Source organism: Thermobia domestica, chromosome 8, assembly GCF_964235325.1.
Source record: "Thermobia domestica chromosome 8, izTheDome1.hap1.1, whole genome shotgun sequence".
Lineage (NCBI taxonomy): Eukaryota > Metazoa > Arthropoda > Insecta > Zygentoma > Lepismatidae > Thermobia > Thermobia domestica.
Genome location: NC_137461.1, coordinates 252823576 through 252840557, shown reverse-complemented (window position 1 = coordinate 252840557; position 16982 = coordinate 252823576). Strand labels below are relative to the sequence as shown.

General features: G+C 36.6%; 1 protein-coding gene across 1 annotated transcript in view; it reads left to right on the top strand.

Annotated features, from left to right (window-relative positions):
- The window catches only part of LOC145693547 (retinal guanylyl cyclase 2), a 980145-nt gene that overhangs the window by 752591 nt on the left and 210572 nt on the right, over positions 1–16982 (top strand). The gene's annotated exons all lie outside the window — the stretch shown is intronic.

Here is a 16982-nt window from a genome sequence, read left to right as displayed (position 1 = left end):
CAGTACTGTACAGTTAGGTGAATTCCAACAGAACGAAAGAATATTCCGTTCCTACCCGAAAACATAAAACTTGGGCTACCCCACCCCACCGGGAGTTTGCCCTTTGTGTTGTGTCTTTATATCCTATTCTATAAGTTTAAAAAAATCCAAGCCGACACGGAAACTAACAGAAAATTCCAAGACAGTTAAAAACACACATGTACAACAATGGGGCTTTAATTGCGATATATTGCGCCTTGTGATCTGAAACCGAATGACCGAGACCACTTTATTGTTTGTTTTTTAAACCAGACTTTATATAGTCCACTCGGTTATTGAAACCAGCTACTTGGTAAGCTATCTTCTTACCGAAGACGCTTCGCGTCGTTTATAAGAAAACATACTTCTCTAAAGTAAGTATAAATATATGATATGCAGTATTCTACACATTAAGAAAGGGGGACTAAAGTCCCCAAAATTTAAATATTTTACAAAGAAAATGTATCAGAAACGACCAGTATTTGTATTGGATAAATGAGAATGGTTTTCTTTTTTCTTTTTTTTTTTAAAAAAAAACTACATTTCTGCCTATCATGTCAAGAAACTACAAAGATATCTGCAAGTGCAAGATGAAAAAATAAAACATAGTTGAGGAGAAAACACTGAGAATAGTGTTTCTTCAAGATATTGCACTTTCATACTTTTCCTGTTCGTATATCCCTCATAATTGTTGAGTAATGAATCATATACCGATTATCCTTCCCAAAAATACTCTCGTGTGCAAATCTAAAGTACGATATATATATATATATATATATATATATATATATATATATATATATATATATATATATATATATATATATATATATATATATATATATATATATAAAGTAACATAAATTTTCCAGAGATCTCACGAGTGTGAACTTAGCAGGACCACTTTTGAAAATTATAAATATTTGCACACCATATGTTTGTACTGCGTTTCTACCGGTTTGTACCGTAAAAATTTTCGTTTGTACCGGTCTCAAATTCGAAAAAATCGAAAAATAAAGTGGTCCTGCTAAGTTCACGTGAACATAGCAGGACCAGAATACAAATTTCTGTAATTCTTAAGATTTCTCTGTTTGAATCGTTTGTTCTACGTTTGTACCGGATTGTACCGTAAAAATTTTCGTTTGTACCGGTCTCAAATTCGAAAAAATCGAAAAATAAAGTGGTCCTGCTAAGTTCACGTGAACATAGCAGGACCAGAATACACATTTCTGCAAATCTTAAGATTTCTCTGTTTGAATCGTTTGTTCTACGTTCGTACCGGATTGTACCGTAAAAATTTTCGTTTGTACCGGCCTCAAATTCGAAAAAATCGAAAAATAAAGTGGTCCTGCTAAGTTCACGTGAACATAGCACGACCGGAATACAAATTTCTGCAAATCTTAAGATTTCTCTGTTTGAATCGTTTGTTCTACGTTCGTACCGGATTGTACCGTAAAAATTTTCGTTTGTACCGGCCTCAAATTCGAAAAAATCGAAAAATAAAGTGGTCCTGCTAAGTTCACGTGAACATAGCACGACCGGAATACAAATTTCTGCAAATCTTAAGATTTCTCTGTTTGAATCGTTTGTTCTACGTTTGTACGGGATTGTACCGTAAAAATTTTCCTTTGTACCGGTCCCAAATTCGAAAAAATCGAAAAATAAAGTGCTCCTGCTAAGTTCACGTGAACATAGCAGGACCGGAATACAAATTTCTGTAAATCTTAAGATTTCTCTGTTTGAATCGTTTGTTCTACGTTTGTACCGGATTGTACCGTAAAAATTTTCGTTTGTACCGGTCTCAAATTCGAAAAAATCGAAAAATAAAGTGGTCCTGCTAAGTTCACGTGAACATAGCAGGACCAGAATACAAATTTTTGTAAATTTTAAGATTTCTCTGTTTGAATCGTTTGTTCTACGTTTGTACCGGATTGTACGTAAAAATTGTCGTTTGTACCCGTCTCAAATTCGAAAAAATCGAAAAATAAAGTGGTCCTGCTAAGTTCACGTGAACATAGGAGGACCAGAATACAAATTTCTGCAATTCTTAAGATTTCTCTGTTTGAATCGTTTGTTCTACGTTTGTACCGGATTCTACCGTAAAAATTTTCTTTTGTACCGGTCTCAAATTCGAAAACATCAAAAAATAAAGTGGTCCTGCTAAGTTCACGTGAACTTAGCAGGACCACGGATAAATTTCTACAAATTTGATGATTTTCTGTACGATTCGTTTGTACTGCGTTTGTACCGGATTGTACCGTAAAAAATTTCGTTTGTACCGGTCTCAAATTCGAAAAAATCGAAAAATAAAGTGGTCCTGCTAAGTTCACGTGAACATAGCAGGACCAGAATACAAATTTTTGTAAATCTTAAGATTTCTCTGTTTGGATCGTTTGTTCTACGTTTGTACCGGATTGTACCGTTAAAATTGCCGTTTGTACCAGTCTCAAATTCGAAAAAATCGAAAAATAAAGTGGTCCTGCTAAGTTCACGTGAACTTAGCAGGACCACTGATAAATTTCTACAAATTTGATGATTTTTCTATACGATTCGTTTGTACTGCGTTTGTACCGGATTGTACCGTAAAAATTTTCGTTTGTACCGGTCTCAAATTCGAAGAAATCGAAAAATAAAGTGATCCTGCTAAGTTCACGTGAGTTTGGGGATTAGGTTGAGCATTAACTGAGACAGAAACACGGTCAGTGATACTACTACAGCCCAAAGTCAACAAAAGACTGGTCTTGTAAGATCTTGAGGTTAAAATCTACTAAAATAAGAATTGTGCTAGTATCAAACGTTTTAGTTTCAGTAAAACTATTGTTCATTGTGAATAGGATACTAAACAAACAAAATTTTTATTGTATATTATAAATTTGTGATTCCAAATATAAAAATAAGAAAGTAGAGTATTTTTTTGAGTTAAACTGGCAGATAGTTGCAAGTAGCCGAGAACGTAATGGGTCGCCCAATTTGAAATTTTGGTTGGAACTTTTGGATCAAAAATTGCCCAATCCGCTTCTTGTAGCCCAATCTGCCTACACTGCTGAGAAGGCGCACGAATCATTGAAACCACCTTTCCAAAAAAAGCAATTGATTGGACCACGAAGATCGAGAAGCAAGAGGCGATTCGCGAATTAGCAACATACAGTTAGAAAAATTTAAGGTATAGGTTTGAGGTACCAGTATAAAGAATAAAAGCTCCAATCTATACTTAATATTGTTACTGACTGTACAAGATTCATATCCTACAAATATTGTCAATCCCAAACTACCGTGTCTCCCTCAAAACCCGTACTCCTAAAGAAACCTGACTGCCAAAGACCATGACCCTAGAAGAACCACGTCTCCTTAGAAACTACGACTCCTGAAAATACACGAATCACGAAGAAACACGACTCATAAAGAACAGTCGATCATTCCTAGTCAGAGACGACAAACTCACTCATCCAAAAAAGTAGTCAAAAGATTCGGCTCAATCGCGAGCGACACATTATTAATTAATCTTTAAATTCGTACCATAGTTGACACCTAGCGTTTTAGCAACAAATAATGCAATAGAATATAATGAAAATTGTTTCAAAAACTATTACACGAATGTCTCATTTTGTCTTAGCAAAACACTTTCCTTTCCGAGTTTTTGAATTTCACGCCGATACAAACGAAACTTTTTACGGTACAATCCGGTACAAACGCACTACAAACGATTTGTTAAAAAAAAATCCTCAGATTTCTAGAAATGTGTATTCTTGTCCTGATACGTTCACGTGAACGTAGCAGGACCACATTGTTTTTCGATTTTATCGAATTTCAGACCGGAACAAATGAAAATTTTTGAGGTACAATCCGGTACAAACTGAGTACCAACGATTTGTTAAGGAAAATCTTCAAATTCGTATAAATTTATCAGTGTTCACGTGAATTTAGAAGGACCATTAATTTTTCGATTTTGTCGAATTTGAGACCGGTACAAACGAAAAGTTTTATGGTACAATCCGGTACAAACGCAGTACAAACGAATCGTACAGAAAAATCACCAAATTTGTAGAAATTTATCAGTGTTCACGTGAACTTAGCAGGACCACTTTATTTTTCGATTTTTTCGAATTTGAGACCGGAACAAACGAAAATTTTTACGGTACAATCCGGTACAAACGTAGAACAAACGATTCAAACAGAGAAATCTTAAGATTTGCAGAAATGTGTATTCTGGTCCTGCTATGTTCACATGAACTTAACAGGACAACTTTATTTTTCGATTTTTTCGAATTTGAGACCGGTACAAACGAAAATTTTTACGGTACAATCCGGTACAAAAGTAGAACAAACGATTCAAACAGAGAAATCTTAAGATTTGCAGAAATTTGTATTCTGGTCCTGCTATGTTCACGTGAACTTAGCAGGAGCACTTTATTTTTCGATTTTTTCGAATTTGGGACCGGTACAAACGAAAATTTTTACGGTACAGTCCGGCACAAACGTAGAACAAACGATTCAAACAGAGAAATCTTAAGATTTGCAGAAATGTGTATTCTGGTCCTGCTATGTTCACGTGAACTTAGCAGGACCACTATATTTTTCGATTTTTTCCAAATTGGGACCGGTACAAACGAAAATCTTTACGGTACAATCCGGTACAAACGTAGAACAAACGATTCAAACAGAGAAATCTTAAGATTTACAGAAATTTGTATTCTGGTCCTGCTATGTTCACGTGAACTTAGCAGGACCACTTTATTTTTCGATTCTTTCGAATTTGAGACCGGTACAAACGAAAATTTTTACGGTACAATCCGGTACAAACGCAGTACAAACGTATGGTGTGCAAATATTTATAATTTTCAAAAGTGGTCCTGCTAAGTTCACACTCGTAGAGATCTCTTACACATACATATTGAACTGGATCGAGGAGGAGTGGGGTGACATACTCTCTTCTCAGATGCAAGCAGATTAAGCTTGATTAGTGAATCTCGACGTATTCTAACGTGGAGAGTAGTCCAGGTGTTCTTTTGTTACGTTACATGGGCATTACTATTAAGCATTCTGCCTTTCGGCAGGTCCTGGGACTAATGAGGATTTTTTTTTTCAATTTGAGATTTGGCCCTGGAAATGTTTCTTTCACTTTTCTCTATCTTCAGCTTCCTCTTTTAACTCCCAATATTTTTTCCTATCTTTCAAATCATCGATCAGCTGTGTTCTTTTTCCTATTCCTCGCTTTCCTTCCATCTTTCCTTCTATGGCGGTGTGAAGAAGACAATTTCTTCGCAAGATGTGTCCAATCCAATTGACCTTTCTACGAAGGATGGTGGCTAGAAGGGTCCTCTTCTCTCCTATCCATTCTAGAACATCTTCGTTTGTTGCTCTCTTTGTCCATTTTATCTTCTCCATCTTCCTCCAACATCCCATTTCGAAGCTCTCTAAATATTTCTTCTCTAACTTCCGTAATGTCGAAGTCTCTGAACCATATAGTCCAATGCTCCATATATAGCGCTTGACCAACTTCTTCTTAAGTCCAATATTGAGCCTGCTAGTTAAGAGTGACTTTTTCTTGTTGAATACTTCTTTAGCTGTGGCAATTCTTGACCTGATCTCTTTGATGCAGTAAGCGTCTCTCGTCAAAACACTTCCCAGATACTTGAAATTATAAACCTCTTCAAGTTCTTTTTGTTCTACTCTGATCCGTAAGGGCGTATTTCCACAGGGTATTCTCATGCCTTTCGACTTTTCGATGTTAATTTTCATTCCATACAGTTTTCCAGTGTCAACTATTTTGTCAATCATCTCTTGTAGTCCTCCTTCGGGTTTAGCTATTATAACCGTATTATCTGCATATCTGATCTTGTTAGTGATTCGTCCAATCTTGAAATCTCAAATTTCCAATAATGCTTCCTTCATTAAACATTCACTGTAAATGTTGAATAATTGGGGCGACAAACTACATCCTTTTCTGACTCCTCTACCAATCTCTGCACTAATGGTTTCTCCTTCATTCAAGCGCAACTTCACTTGTTGGCCTATTTACAGGTTTTGAATGAGTCGTCGATCTCTCCAGTTGAGTACGATTTCTTGAAGTATTTTCAGAAGTTCCGTAAAATTGACTTGGTCGAAAGCTTTTCGGCAGTCTATGAGAACAAACACAACTCTTCCTTTACATCAAGAACTCTTTCTGGTATAATTCTCATCAATTCAATAGCATCTTTGGTGCTTTTTCCTTTCCGCAATCCAAATTGATCTTCTAACCTCTCATCTATCTTATTTTCCAAACACCTGTTCAGTATGCGTACAATGATCTTTCCTGTGTGGGAAACCAGGCTAATGGTTCTGTGATCGCTGCTCTTCTTTGCTTGCTTTTTCTTGGGCAATGCAACCATTGTGACATCACGAAATCCTTTAGCCATTCTCCACTCAGGTAGATTTTGTTAATAAGTGAAGTCAGTACTTTCATTGCGTTGTCTCCTAATCCCTTGAGCAAATCTACTGGTATGTCGTCATCTCCAGTGGCCTTTCTCCTTCGCATGTCTTTGATTGCTTGTACTACTTCACTCACTTCTCAATATACTGGGTCCTTTTTCATCATCATCCACCTCTTCTGCTTCGATCGTAATATCTTTGGGGCAGTTCTTCTGATCATACAGATCTTTTATGTATTCCTCCCAAATTCTAACGATTCTTTGATGACACTGCTCGGCAAAATAAAACTTTTTGAAAGCTGTTTTTGATTTGACACCTGATTTTATATAATTTGTGGTTGATAATTACGAAAATGAAATTAGTTTTTCCCCCATCAAGTCAGTTTTTTTCACAAATCGGAAAACATGATTGCGTAAATTGTGCTATTTACACAGAGAGTAACGTTATGACTATATATTTCTAACAAAGGAACATTATTTTGCGTCAGAACTAATCTGAACATTGATATTCTAAGTAATTAAGGTCATCAGTGACGTAACTAGTTGGGCAAATGAGACTTGTGCCCCGGGCGCCGGATTGGGAGGGCCCAAATTGGGGAAATATTTGGGGGAGCGTTTTGGTTTAGTTGGTCAGGGGGGCGCTAAGGCGCGTTCTTGCCCCCAGGCGACAACTAGCATATTTAGGTCGCTAAAGGTCATTGATAAACAACTTACCTCATTTTTGTCTATCCCTTTTCACTTGGAAGCTCCTTAAACTAGACTTCCTTTTGTGAGTTGTTCGTGAATCTTCACGTACCAACGTCCAACAATAATACGCCAACATTGTTGTTCTCCAACGTCCCTGCTAGTGGAATTCAATTGCCTTGATATCCTGGTGAAATCTTTCATGATGTTCTTCACTTTAATCACCAAAGTTAGAAGGAAAGCTATCTAAATGAGAATACAGAAAATGAATCTTAAAACTCATTTTGTACCCTAATGTTGTAAACTTCTGGAGCATATTCGACACAATATACTTGTAAGTTTCGTCTCCGTTGTTCCCCAGAAAATTATGATACACGTCTCTGAATGCACTTCATGCTTCCTTTTCAACACTTGTCATACAATGTTCAAGGACTGACTGATCTGAGACTTTCCGATCTGAGGGTCAATGAATATTCCTTCTTTTAACTTAGCACTTGAAAGTTCTGGGAATTTTGTCGCTAGACACTGGAAGTACTGCCCATCTTTATTCATGCCTTTGACAAATTGTTTCATTAGGCACAGTTTAATATGCAAGGTGGTAATATGACTTTTTGAAGGTTCTACGAGACAGATGTTTTTCACATTTTACTTCTTATATTGCGGCTTTCCCTGACAGGCCAATCAATTTGAGTCCAGTGTTTATCGCGCTCTCTGCTGTTTCATTCGCAAAATGTGGCATGGATATTTGGTGCACCCTTACTGCTGTCCAAGAAGCATACATATCACCTTGAGATCGCCGCACAATAACCACTGATGATCCTCGTATTTTATTGTTTTTAAAAACATTTCCATATTTCAATAAGTCTCCTTTAAATGCACAGAATGAATAATGTGTATAGAGAGGGTTGTTGGTTGCTGTTGTGAAGAGGCAGACCGTTCAAACTTCTCTTGTTGGAATCAATGAAAGCCTCCATTCCTCTGCATGATAGTTCTCGCAATCACAGCTTACATAGCGCTGTTATTGCGTTCCCAACGTGTAGCGCGTTGTGATATCATTCACTGCTAGCAGATACAGTACATATTTTTTCAATGTTAGCAGTATTACGTCTTTTATTACAAATTCAAAGATAATCAGAAGGATATGGCATAGAAAGTATCTTTTTATATTTGTAATTATAATCAGTACTTCTTCCGAAATATATACATACATATACATATATATATACGGCTATTTTCCTCTCCTCCTCCCCTCTATTTTAAGAAAACTGTACGTGATAGGGCAAAACTAACTACAGTTTTGGATTTCTCGGGTCAAAAACCTTCAGAAAACCTTAATAGTTTCCAAACAGCAAAATCATTTTAGAGCAGTGTGATCAGTGATTAGTTTACCTTGTTGATCTTCGATGCCGAACATTCGTATACTTTTGTTAGCTTTCCCTTCTAACTCTTGTGCTTTCTGGTATATCAGATCATATCTGCCGCGCTGTTGAAGTTCCATTATTTCTTCACATATCTGTTCTATGTACATTTCTTTGGCTTTGTCTGTTTCTCTTCTCAATTCATTATTCAGCCTTCTGTATTCATTGATGTCCGTGTTTTTCCCTTCTGCGTTCTTCCATCTTTTAAAGCATGCATTCAGTTATTCATGGTTTTCTCGGTGCTCTTTCCATCCTGCCAATGTTATTGTGGAGTGTGTCAAGTAGAATCTGTTTAACTTTCCCCCCAACTATTCTCTATATTGTCAACCACATCGCCCATTGCACAGAATTTTTCTTCAATCTCTTGATTCACATTATCGTCGATATTTCTTAGTCGCTCTAAGTTCCATCTCCGATTTCTCTTCCCAGTTGTCTTGATCAACTTTAACCAGATTTGTACTTCTGCCACCAGGAGATTGTGATCCGAATCAATGTCCACTCCTGGCAATGTCTTCACGTCTCGTACACTATTCCTGAAATGTTGCTTCACAAGAATGTAATCGATTTGGTAGCGTTTCTTATCTCCTGGACTTTTCCACGTGTACAGCTTGTTTTCTCTTTTCATAAACCACGTATTTATCACTACCAGATCGTGTTGCCTACAGAAATCGATAAGCATTTGACCTCGTTCGTTTCTTCTACCTAGTCCAAATGGTCTCACTACCTTATTCGCAGCTCCTTCTACTACGCTGTTGAAGTCTCCCATTACTATGGCGTTGACTTTATCTCTTCCTTCCTGATATAATATGTCACTGATCTGATCATACATTACTTCTACTTTATTAACATCATGGTCGGTTGTTGGCATATACATTTATATTATCAGAATATCCACCGGTTTTGCATGTAGTTTTACAAACATTAAGCGGTCACTGCATTATTCCACTCTGGTTACACTTCTTGCTGCTTCGTTCTTCACTGGTATCGCGACACCATTCTCGGCCTTATCGCCACCCAAATAGTATATTATGTAATTTCCCGATACTATCTCATCTTTCCCTGGCCATCTCACTTCACTCAAGTACATGGGCATACCCATCTCCAAATTTTTGAACATGATACATTCGCCTTTCAGAGCTATTGGAACACAGTACTCCTTCCTAACATCCGTCTTTTCCGAAATATAGTTGGCTCCGTTTCCATCTTTATGGGTGATAATGAGTATCTACATCGAACAGTGCAGGTGGAGGAACTCTTGGAACGAAAGATGTTTGGTGAATGTGCTCTCCTGCCTGTTCCCCCCGACTTGAATCCATCGAGCAATTGTGGGGTGCTTCCAGCATGTCCAGATACACGAAAGAGCATGCATCGATCGTCAACAGTGCTCGTGGAGGCGTAGAACTCCATACCACAATTACTTTGTAAAGCAGCATAGGACCACGTTGCAGAGGACGTTTCACTCCTTCTGTAACGTCAGGGGGGCCATCATGAGTAGCTGTGATTTCAGTGTAAAATAATATCTCTGTATGAAAGTTTGTTCTTCTAATCCCATGTTTCTTCCTGATGTTTTCTATCTCACAGTGTAGCACTACATTCTACATATGGTATAAGTTTCACTGATCTATATCACTCGGGAGAGACACAGCATGTGACACTTACTTTCGTCCTTAAGTTTTGCACATCACTGTATGAATATGCACATAGTTCAATAGTTTAAACATACACCGCCTTATGCAGAGTCGTTTTGACATTTGATTTGCGTCATACTAAAAGCCTGACTACTGCACCAAACATGTTATTCGAACTCTTTAGTATGACACTAATCATGCGTCAAAATGACTCTGCATAAGGCCTACAGAGTGTAACAATATTTGGGAATAGATCCCCCACATCAAAATAAGAAGAAAAGTTCATATGGACCTGTGGTCGGAAGTGCATTGTTTCGTAGGTATAGGGTGCCGGAAACGTGAAAAAATGAACTTGAAACGTCCGTATTCCACTACTTATAGGACCGATCGTAGTTGGGTCAAGACATCTCTTCAGTGATTACAGTTCTTCAGTGATGTCTTGACCCGAATACGATAGGTCCCATAGTAGTGGCGCTATGAACTAAAGTTCACTTATTTCATGCTTTAATTACCTTGTAACTCTGTAACTATCCACTTTTGAGCACAAGTCCATATGAACTTTTTTCCTTATTTTGATGGGAGGAATCTATTCCCAAAATATTGTGATACATTTTTGTAACAACCCTGTATAAACAGAGTCTGTATCGAGTAGAAGTCTATGTTCAGTGATGGAAAACACGAAGAAGGAAAACCGTGCTTCAGTAGAAGTGCAGGCGTATGATAGGAGCTTTCCTGTCAACCATTAAATATGTCAGAACTTCCTTATCCTAATTCACGCAAATAAGGAAAACACCTATATACAGTACATTGCCTTTTAAATAAACGTAACCCAGAAGTGTTTGGTCATGAAGAAACTCACTGGAAGCAGACTCGCACTGGAAAAAAAAATTGCAGACATATTTTCATTATATGTAATTTATATTAATATATCGCTATTATGAATATGTATACAGAGCCTGTCCTAGGCGAGTTGCCACTCCGTGCAATAGCATCAGTTGTTGCCCCCTTTCTCCAGCAAGAACAAATCTAAAATGTCACGATTTTAAGTATGCTACCCCCATCATGAACAATGAAAGCGAGGGAAAGGATACTCGCACTCAGAAAAGCCTAAACACTACAAATAAAATCTACTTGTGTTTTTAAAAAATAATAGTCTATTATGTTAGTGAAAGATAAAGCAAACACACCTGCAGAGGAAGGATATTAGTACTTTTTATAAAATTCAATATCTAGCTTCAATCTCAATATATCAGTTTGCAATCTCAGTGCAACTAGGACTTTTTCTTTATTTCTTGATTTTCCTTCTACATCTGTTAAAAATTAAAAAAAAACACACACACACATACGTGTTTCCATTTTCACTGATGAGAACTTGTTTGTGACAAAGACAAGACTAGTTTTCATATCAAAACTGTGATAACTAACTAAATGGAACAAGTGTGCCGATAAGTTATCAGTGAACAATGGTGAATGTGTTAATCGCATGCCATGTGTTCTATATATCATTGATGACGTGCACTGAATATATATATATATATATAATAAAGCATGCTTATCATTAATTTTATTGGACCGTAATAAGTCAAAGCCATAGGGCCTTATCCGAAATGAGTGTAAAGCCATTAAATGTTATTCATCTACTTGCAATCTATTTTGCTATTGTAGAATTTCCAGAACCATCTCCAAACATGAAGTGGATGAAACTTACGAGGAATATGTGCGAAGGAGAGCATCGGGGACCTCCGGTTTTATGAGTGGTGAGTCTGTAGACTTGGAATACAAGAGGAACGCAGTTAAATTATGGAACAGTGAAAAACGAAACAGATTGCCGTAATGTCCGTTATGCGAAACTACAAGAAAGTAACGTCCCGAAAACAATCGTACCGTTGAGAAAAGCAAATCTCTTCAGATGGAACACGCGTGAGGTGTCGCTCGCCGTGATTCAGAACTTTCAAACCGCCGTCGGTGCACATTTACCGCTGCATAATGTAGATCTGCAGCAGCGGGTTCTCCAGGCAAGTCAGGAGCATTACCTCGCTTCATTTGTGGCCTCAGAAACGTTGTGCGCATTTAAGCAGGTTCTCAATTTTGTTTCACGCAAAGTAGCCAAACTTACAGCTGTTTTCCAACGGTAACCGATGTGTATCTCTAAGGGCGTAACTAGTTATTGTCTTCTTAACAGGTATAGTGTTCCGTATGTTCTGTTTAGGGGAGTGTTTACCCCCTTCATTAAACACATATATATAAACACGTATGCCCTACTTTTGATACCTTTATTCACTCTAGGAGTTTCAAGCAAATCGGAGTGTGACACTTGGAAAACCTTGCTTGTAAGTAATTGTGAAAAACAATTTCGTATTCCATAACCTCTGAATTTCTTTACTAATACTCATTCCTATGACGATTTAGAAACAAATTCGTCTTTTACTTCTTTTCTTTCTGTCCTTTCTATCGTACCTGATTTGAGGTTTTGTTGTTTTCAATATCAATGTGCTGTATATGTTCCGCTCTCCTGCTCCAAGTTGGTTTCCACTCCTTATAGCGTTGAGTTAGCTCTTCACGTGATTTTCGCCAATTAGAAAGGATTTTAGTGAAAAAAACTAGCGGATTTCAAACGTTATTGAAAGCAAATTCATAACGAGCTCGTGACTTTGATTAATTTATTACATAACTCGCGACTTTGAATGGTAATGAAATTGTTACATGACGACGTAATTTACTTAAATAACTGAAAATGAAAAGGAGTGACCGCCGGATGAATGTAACAATATTCTTTATAAGAGAAGGACATTGGAAAATATTTCCAGGATTTTCTACTTCTTAAAGGCCATGAATATTAATATATTTCATAGCTTCTGGGTGAATTTCAAGGTATAAAATGTAAAATTAAAAGGAAAGAAACAAAACTATCAGTATCGATTTTGAAAATAAACCTCGAGGTAAATGAAAAAAGAACGTTTAAAAATTCATTAGGCCTATACCAATAGTTACTAAACTTATCACTAGAGGCACAAATCGGTGCTGCGGCTTTTTTTTTTTTAACCATATTGATGTTTAGCAAGATAGCACTTGTTTGACGCTTAATACTATAATGGTTTTAAAGGAGAAGTGCCTGTATCTTGACGCGCTAAGGGTTATACTAAGAGATTTAGAAAAAGTAAATAACAATACAACAATATGAGTAATTGATTATATTATTTCCAATGCAATGAAATTGCTTTTTTTTTCGGAAGTTTATTTTCAAAAATTAAACTCTTTTATATTGTATATTATATTGTATAATTGCAGAATACCCGTTCTTCGCACGAGAAGAATACGTTTCATTTTGGACATAAAAGGCTGAATTGGGATTTAAACTGCATCGGGAATGGCATTATTCGTCTTAGCGACCCGAAAACTACGGACTCGGTACTAATATCGGTCATTTTCAATCATTTATATATATATATATATATATATATATATATATATATATATATATATATATATATATATATATATATATATATATATATATATATATATATAAGGTGTTTCAAAACAACACCAACAACCTTTGGGAGGTGATTCCTGACACCAAGATAAGACAAAAGGTATAGACCAATCTGGGTGCCCAAATGCTTCCTTTCGGAGTTATAGGCCGCCGAAAACATGGAAAAATGAACTTTAAATGCCCATAGCTCCAAAACTGTGGGACCTATTGCAGTCGGGCCAAGATTTTATTTAGGAACTAGTATGTGGACTATCCATAAATACATGTTTCAGAATCCTAAGATACTCGCGCAATATTTTTTTATATAGAGAGAGTTTGGCTACGGGCATATAATTGTACTTCTCTCCAACGACCTCTATAAAATTTGTTTCGTAAGTACCGCAGGATTATGAAATATGGATATTTGGAAAGGACACATACTAGTTCTTAAGTGAAGTCTTGATCCGACTATGGCAGGTCCCATAGTTTTGGAGCTATGGACCTTTAAATTTTATTTTTTTCATGCTTTCGGCATCCTATAGCTCCGAAAGGAAGCATTTGTGCACCCAGGTTTGTCTATACTTTTTGTCTTATCTTGTTGTCAGGAATCACCTCCCAAATGTTGTCGGTGTTGTTTCGAAACACCCTATATATATATATATATATATATATATATATATATATATATATATATATATATATATTCCTTCCCCTTCCCCAAGTTGCGGTCCTGAGTTTGGATTTAAAGGGCATCTGAAGTGTTACTCTTCATCTCAGCGACACCAAAAACTTTGAATTCGGCGCTAATATTGCTCATTTGCGATGATACAGGGTGGACAATGTATCTGGAACATCCGTGATAACGGAGAAACCAGACGAGGGAGAAAAGCGAAACTTTGCATGAAGCAAATTATAATAAGGGAGACATCGTATTATGTATTAAGCAACACCACCCAGTGAACAGTGTTGCCATCCCAGTATAAAGTTATATTTTTTTCAAATGGCACTACATCAGATTATTACATATTTCAAATCAACATGTTAAACGAAAACATAAGATACCACATTTAGTATTCAGTGTTGGAAACTAAGGATGCTATAATATCACAAACATCCAAAATTTGGTAGAATCTATCACACATACAACACAACGAAGACGGACAAGACAGTTCACATCGGAAGTACTTTAGCGTTGGATACTATGGTCATGGTATGACTATGACCCTCTACCATATAGACGTGGCAATGATTATGGAGCTAGAAACCTGGAACAAAGGCCACTCACAAGCTTTTGCACAACTGAACATAAAGAAAAGCGGGTCTAATAGCTGTACCATGCATAGTTTTTGAGATCTAGCATGAAACATATCCAAACATTTAAATTTTTCCGAGCTACGACCATCGTCACGCAGGTGCTTTCTTAGCGTGTACCTTAGTCTCTCCTTTAAACATTCGTTTTTTGTTTGGTGTTCGTCTGATTTGTATATCCTGAGCAACTGTAGTTTTCGTAAACTTTTGCAAATGCAAAAATTGCCACTCCACCGACAACAAACTGGCCGCCATTCAGGAACACTCGTACATACGACAATGTGAATGATGTTATTGACCTTCTCATATAGAAGATTCGTCGCACTCAAATTTTTATAATTTTCGGATATGGTCGAGCAACCACCTCTGGACCACTTCGTATGAATTGACCCAAATGTCATATTTCGCTTTTTGGGCTGTTATAAGTCTGCAAGAAGGCATTTTCTGACCCTTAGTTACTAGAACTATTTTTTTATTTTATTAAATGTAAGGAACGACCACTAGGAAGACCTAGACGCAGATGGGAGACAATATTAAGATGGATCTCGCAGAAATAGGACTACAAAGGAGAAATTGAATCGTGGTTGGCTATGGAGAGAAGTCAATGGAGAGCTTTTGTGAAAGCGGCACTATATCTCTTAATTACATAGGCTATAGAGTTAATTAGTTAGGTAGATTAGATATAAGGAACCAGCTTCTAGGTGTATGGTACTGAGTTCATGAACACTTTGTATACTATATCTTGTAATTTATAAAATAGAATGTTATGATTTATATACTACACTGATTATGCATTATTACCTCTTTATTTATAAATAATAATTTTATTTAAACTTTTTTAAAAGAAGTGTTTATTTACATGTTGCATAAACTTATAGAAAACTTTCCCCAAGTATTGTAAAAGCATTGATTTATTGTGAATATGTAAATAGCGATTAGTTTATATGTTATCTTGTAAACTACATGAAGTGTATTTAATATAGGCTTAGCCGTCATTTGGATTACCGGGGTATTCTATTCTTCTTTTAGCCTTTCCTTCTTGCTTTTTTTCTGGCTAACGTTGAAATGTGGTAGAGAGCATATACTCATTTGCATTCTCGTCATGCGTAAGAATTTATAAATTACGTCAGTTTTTTATATTTATTTCGATGACATGATCCTATTTTCTTATCTATAATGACTATTCTAGAGCGGAAATATTGCTATTATGTGAAGGACTTCTGAGAATTAGCTTGGTGTTCTATACAGATATAAAAGCACAAAATCAAACAATCCACATTGAACTAGTATTTGATGAGTTTACTCATGGTTAACTCATTAGCGTCTTCTCCTTTTTCTTCTGGATATCTGAAACCGATTCCCGATGGAAATATTTACGATTCGGACCTCATTTTAAATTGCACGTCCCCATCTTACGTAGCTTCGGTGCTTGAAAACGCATTTTAAGAGGCCTCCTCACTGCGAAATTAAAATACCGCTAATTTTACAGTAATTATGTGATATCTTCAAATAGATAAAATATAATCGAAAAGTGGAACAAGATCTCCCTAGACAGTATTATTTTGCGTGAGATACCGCTATCACGACTCAATTATCTGCTTTCGATTTCCCCCCATTTCGAAAATTGGCATTTATTTTCGCGTTTCTAAATAACAGCAAACAAAAAGCTATTAGGTGACTATTAGGTGACCTATTATCTTTTATCTATTTGAAGATATCACATAAATATTGCAAAATTAACGGTATTTTAATTTCGCAGTGACACAAACTCTTTTGTCAATTAATTCAATGTTCTCGGGATTGCTGCCAGAGTGAGTGTTGCTGTGCTGAGCTTTCGTTACCATACAGCGGCAACATCTTCAGAACTCTGAAGATGTTGCCGCTGTATGGTAACGGAAGCTCAGCACAGCAACACTCACTCTAGCAGCAATCCCGAGAACATTGGATTAATAGTAGACGGCAGCAAAGCTTCAAGATCATATCAAAATTGTCATTTACTATGAGAAGACATGGTGGCTCAGTGGCAGACTTCTCACCTCTAGAGCTC